Source organism: Globicephala melas, chromosome 5 (assembly GCF_963455315.2).
Source record: "Globicephala melas chromosome 5, mGloMel1.2, whole genome shotgun sequence".
In the NCBI taxonomy this organism is placed as follows: Eukaryota; Metazoa; Chordata; class Mammalia; order Artiodactyla; family Delphinidae; genus Globicephala; species Globicephala melas.
The window spans coordinates 46,417,687-46,424,105 of NC_083318.1; the positions used below are offsets into that span (position 1 = coordinate 46,417,687).

At 35.8% G+C, this 6,419-nt stretch overlaps 1 pseudogene; it reads left to right on the top strand.

Moving 5' to 3' along the window:
• The first annotated feature begins 4,096 nt into the window (after positions 1-4,096).
• On the top strand, positions 4,097-4,821 carry LOC115857112 (coenzyme Q-binding protein COQ10 homolog B, mitochondrial pseudogene; annotated as a pseudogene).
• Positions 4,822-6,419: the final 1,598 nt, after the last annotated feature.

A 6,419-nucleotide genomic window follows, 5' to 3' on the forward strand; every position in this document is an offset into this window, starting at 1 on the left:
TGTACAGTGTGGGGAATACAGTCATTAATTATGTAATATCGGGCTTCCCTGGTGGCGCAGTGGTTGAGAGTCCGCCTGCCGATGCAGGGGACGCGGGTTCGTGCCCCGGTCCGGGAAGATCCCACATGCCGCGGAGCGGCTGGGCCCGTGAGCCATGGCCGCTGAGCCTGCGCGTCAGGAGTCTGTGCTCCGCAACGGGAGAGGCCACAACAGTGAGAGGCCCGCGTACCACACAAAAAAAAAAAAAAAAAAAATAATGTAATATCTTTGTATGGTGACAAATGGTAACTACACTTATTGTGGTGATCATTTTGAAATGTACAGAAATATCAAATCACTATGTTGTGTAACAGGAACTAGCACAGTGCTGTAGGTCAATTATACTACAAAAACAAGCAAACAAACTGATAGAAAAAGAGATCAGATTTGTGGTTACCGGAGGCAGTGGGTGGGGGAGGGGAATTGGATGAGGGCAGCAAAAAGGTACAAACTTCCAATCCTAAGATAAATAAGTACTAGGGTGTAATGTATAACATGAGAAATTTAAGAACACTGATGTATGTTACATATGAAAGTTGTTAAGGAGTAAGTAAATCCTAAGAGTTCTCATCACAATTTTTTTGTGATGAGAAAAAAATAGAAATTTTTTTCTATTTCTTTAATTTTGTATCTATATGATATGATGGATGTTCACTAAACTTACTGTGGTAATCATTTCATGATGTATGTAAGTCAAATCATTGTGCTGTACACCTTAAACTTATACGGTGCTGTATGTCGATTATATCGCAGTAAAACTGGAAAGATTAAAAAGGACCTCTGGCTGTGGTCAGAGGGATATGACTATGGAAGAACAACAACAACAAAAAAAAAGTACATGGGTATTCTCTACTTATAATAATAATAAAAGCTTTGGGGCTTCCCTGGTGGCGCAGTGGTTGAGAGTCCGCCTGCCGATGCCGGGGACATGGGTTCGTGCCCCGGTCCGGGAAGATCCTACATGCCGTGGAGCGGCTGTACCCTTGAGCCATGGCCGCTGAGCCTGCATGTCCGGAGCCTGTTGCTCCGCAACGGGAGAGGCCACAGCGGTGAGAAGCCCACGTACAGCAAAAAAAAAATAAAAAATAAAATAATAAAAGCTTTTGTTACAGATTTTGGAACTACAGAAAAATATAAAATATAATTCACCTCTAATTCTATCACCTATAGGCAGTCAGTATATTGGGGCACTTCTCGTCTATATTTTTATATTTGTGTATAATTTGGGTTATAATATAAATGCTTGATATCTATTGGGTAAAAAAAGTAGTCATTTTCAGTGTATCAAAGTGATTTTTAGTACCTTTTCTTAGAGATCTTCCTTGGCATTAAAAAATAACTTATATATCATTTTTTCTATTTTACATTCTATGAGTCTAAATTACTCAATTTTCTATTTTTCTGTATTTCTAATATTTTATATTATTTCATATTTTAGCATTGTCATATTGTATTATATTCAGTTCATGCATTGAACACTTACTGAGTGCTTTCTACGTGCTTAGAAAAGTGTTAGGTTCTGGGAGACCCAAAAATGAAGAGTATATAGTCCCTGTCTTTAGAGAATTTACATTTTAGCTAGGGAAGAAGTCATTCAAAGAATGTAACAAGTATCGTTGTAAAAAAATTAATAATAAAACCTAGGAGAACAGAAAATGGAAAGTACTTAAAACTAGTCATATTTGAAGATAAAAAAGAAAAAACAAAGAAGTAAATTTAGAACTACATATGAAATAAGAAGTGAAACTTTATCAGACCAAATATGTGAAAAGAGCACAAAACGTAATTGCGTAATGAAAAACCCACCATGATCAAGGAAATGTATAGGATTTCCCAGACCAGCTCAAGCAAGTGTTCAGAGTGAGTGCCTGGTAATGAGTAAATAAAATAAGCTAGGATCAACTGAAAAGCCATATGGGAATGGATTTTGGAAAGAAATCTAGTAAAACTAATGACAAAGATAATATTTACTGGATATTAGCTGTGGGCTAAGGACTGTGCTGAGTACTGAATATACTAAGATCCCTACTATTACTAGATTCATCTTGTAAAAGAGAAGACTGAGGCACAGAATAAGTAACTCAAGAGCAGACAGGTAACAGTGAAGCTGCAGCTTTAACTCAGTGGTACTTGGCTTCACAACAGTGTTCTTCTCACCACCTCTTAGCCAGAATTCCATAACTCCTCTTTGTAGGCCACAGCATGCCTCTCTGTGTGCATCAAAGAATTGTGACAATAGAAGTGAAAAACTCATGCTTTACAAAGATCTCTCTATTGGGAAGGAAATATTTGTTTCTTCCTTTGGCAATCTCCCTTGCCTCCTATATTATGGCATCCTTGAATTACAATAAAGAGAACTCCTTTGATTTATATTTAGCTAAATTTGTTTCCCAGCTCATGTCTAGAGAAAGTTCCCTGCAATTGTTGAAAGCTTTGTTTTTTGACCACAGGCCAAGAAAAATGCTTTTTCTCACCAACTTCCCTCATTTATCATTTTTGTACTGGGTCTTCAAGCAAATACACTTATTTCTCCTGTGATATTAACTTATTTATAGTAATGACAATATTTATGTAGTGCCTTCACCCATGAACACCACAGAATGTATAAATAATATTGATCAAGTGCTGAATGTCATAATCTGAGTCGCAAGACTTTCCTTACATGTGGACCTTGACTAGTAAATAAAGGAGCCACTGGAAAAGTCCACTAGCATTTTAGTGGCGTGGCTTCACTGGTAGGTTTACAGAAAAAGGAGGCTCTTTGTGTGTGTTTTGGAATCTTTGACTAGTGATCTATTTATGAGAGCAGGATATGTAAATAAAGCTTTGTAAGTCTACCTAAAGTTAACCTCAAATCAGAGTCTTCTTACTCTTTCTCTAACTTTATCCAACTGGTGTATTTGTCCCTTTTTGTGGCCCTATATCTTACTGCAGATATAGAGATGTGAATACCTTGGAAAATGCCTAAGAAAAGGCAATGGGAGTGATTAAAAGTTTGGGAAGTAAGTCATAAAAGAAAACCAGGGAAGTCAAAGACAAAAGAAGAGGAAAGGATGCTTGATAAATCTTTATGTTCTGGAAGAGATGGTATACAGATGGAAGCAGTGAATATGTTTTCTCTCTTCTTATTGAGACAAGGGGAAAAGAGTCATGCTAAAGCTGAAGTATGAGGAATTAATATCAGAAAAATAAAAAAAATGTATATTTATATATATTAAAATGTATATACATTAAAATGTATATTCTCTATATAATGTAAATTTTATAAATAGTTAAAAATTATAAGAAAGGATATTATAGAATCTTTTCTCAAGTATTTTTTTAAACATGGTAATTTATTCAATTTAATTAATACAATACAAATATATGACTCAAGAGCACAAGTACTATGGACATAGAGATAAATAAGCCATTTAGCAGTTTATGGGGGAAAAAAGGGGACAATATGGAGTTATTATTCCCTGGTTAAGTGCTAAAATAGAGATAAGCAGAAGGAAGGATAACAGCACTGATAGATATCCAATATACAACTAGAAACTGGAGGTTAGAATCAGGAGCTAGAGATAAATATGTAGGAGTCATTAGGTTATAGGTGATATTTTGAGGAAATATGAATGTGTGAACTCTCCAAAGAATATTCAACAAATACTGAGATTTTGTTTTGATGAAATTAATTATATGATCAGATCCTAGATTTTCTGTTTTGTGATTATAGAAAGAAGTTTTCCCCAGAAAACTCATCTGTACAATTGTTGTAGATATGTATTTTATTTTTAAAATGTGTTTTCTTAGTTTTTTGTGCAGTAATAAGTATTATCAGATAAGGAAAAAATAGTGTTGGTAATTTTAAGTAGGATTTATAGAAATGTATAAATTGAGTGGTGAAAAAAATATATTTTAACACATGACACCAGAATTCATATAGTGGGAAGGGTCTCCTTAATTTATATGGTTTAAAAAATGGGAAATCTACCTTTCAATACAAGGGAAAGACTTTGTAACAATAGAGTGTTTGAGAGCTTCTGCAAGAGAACTTGAATTTTTCAGTAAGATGATCATGGCAGCTCAGACTGTCAGGGGGCCCTGGAAAAGGTTGGTCTCAGGATGCCATCTGAAGCCTGCGGCAGTGGTGGGGGCCGTGGCTCCAGCGCAGGGACCTGTGGAAATGTCAGGTATTTAGCTTCCTGTGGGATACTGATGAGCAGAACTCTTCCACTACATACCTCAATTTTGCCTAAGGAGGTATATGCAAGAACTTTCTTCAGAACTGCTGCACCACTAATAAACAAAAGAAAAGAATATTCAGAGAGGAGAGTTATAGGATATTCTATGCAGGAAATGTATGATGTAGTATCGGGAATGGAGGATTACAAGCATTTTATTCCTTGGTGCAAAAAGTCAGATGTATATCAAGTAGATCTGGATACCGCTAAACACGATTAGAAATTGGGTCTCCACCTGTATTCGAGCGCTATGCATCCGTAGTAACCTTGGTGAAGCCACATTTGGTAAAGCATCCTGTACTGATGGGAAGCTCTTAAATCATTTGGAGACTGTTTGGTGTTTTAGCCCAAATTCTTCCTGGCTACCCAAGAATTTGTATTTTAGATTGTTCAATTTCTTTTGAATTTTGCTCCCTTTTACACTCTCAGCTGCCACATTGTTTTCGATGAAGTTGTAAAGCAAATGGTAACTGCCTTTGAAAGAAGAGCATGTAAGCGGTATGGTCCAGAAACGAATATACCTTGGGTATTAATGTTTCATGAAGTTCATAGTGTGTAAAGGGGAAAAGGAAATGGTCACCTACTTATAACTAGTTTATTCACTTTTAAGAAGTGCTTTCAGAAGTCAGAAAGCATTTGTCAAACTCAACTTTGATTATAAACCTGTACCGTTGAATTTTTTCATTTGGAATATGTAACCACGTGTACATAGAATTCACTCAAGTGTAATTCAGAGTAATACGTATGCTAGCATATTTACAATAATGAATGTCATCACAGTTGCAAGAATACTGACATCACTCTTCTGAACAGAAATTGGAACGGTAAATTTAAACCTTTTAATTATCACCTCACCTGAAAGATGTTGGTTGAGATACACATGCAGTGTGTATTATATTAACCATATCGCATTTAAGTTATTAAATTCAGACTATTTATAACTTATTGTCTTTAGGGACTGCCTCATGGCTTAGGATATTTGAGTAATCATCAGACATTTATAGTAAAAACTTTAACTTAAAAATACTGTTAATGAAGGTTCCCAGGCATTTTTCTTATTTTTAAATTGTTCTTATGGGTAATAGTAGATAATTCAGTGTTATACTGAGGTTAGCTTCCAGATAAAGTGAATTTTGTGTGTGTGTGTGTGTGAGTGGTCCAGAGTTTTAAGCTACTTTTCTCATAGTCTGCAACCCTCTCCCAGGTACCTTGACTGCTATTTCAATAATGCTGATTGTGTGTCAAATTTTGTCTACAACAGTAGGCAATAGATGAAGATAAGTTTCTTGATATGTCTCAAGCACCATTCATCCTTATTTTCTATTTATTGTGTGTACTCACTTTCAATAACGTATTTCAAACTGATATTTTTGTAAACACATCAGTGTAAGGACTGAAGTGGTAACAATACAGTAAATTTGTTTAAAAAAAAAAAAAGAGAGAGAGAGAGAATGTGAGTTTTGCTTTTGCTTCTGAGAGGAAAAGACATGGTCTGGGGGTTGACTGAAAATAGAGGTCCAAAAAAAGGGATGGAAAGGTAAAAATCTTAATTATCTATTAAGATCTATCTATTCTCTATTGTCTTAGTAGAGAGAAAGACCAACAAATGGGCTGTCTTTGTTAATATTGGAATGCTGAAGTCAATTTAAAATTGTTTCTGTTGGTACATCTCTCCTCTATCTTCTAACTAGACAAAATAAGTATATTCAGTGTGACTCAAGTGCTTGTAGTAGCAGACTAGGTATGCTTAGATAGCCAGTAAAACATTATTTCTAGGTGTGTCTGTGATGGTGTTTCTGGAAGAGATTAGCATTTGAATCAGTAGACTGAGTAGAGAACTTCCATCCTCTTGAGTGTGGGTGGGCATCATCTAATCCACTGAGGGTCCAAATAGAACAAAAAAGTCTGAAGAAGGGCAAATTTCTGTTCTCTTTTCTTGAGCTAGACATTCATTTTCTCCTACTCTCAGATATCAGAGCTCCTGGTTCTCAGGCTTTTGCACTCTTTGACTTATACCATTGGCTCCTCTGGTTCTCAGGCCTTTGGGCTTGGACTGAAATATGTCACTGACTTTCTTGTTTCTTCAACTTGCCATAACCACATGAGCCAGTTCCTAAAATAAACATCCTCTTATATCTGTATCTGTATCTATATCTA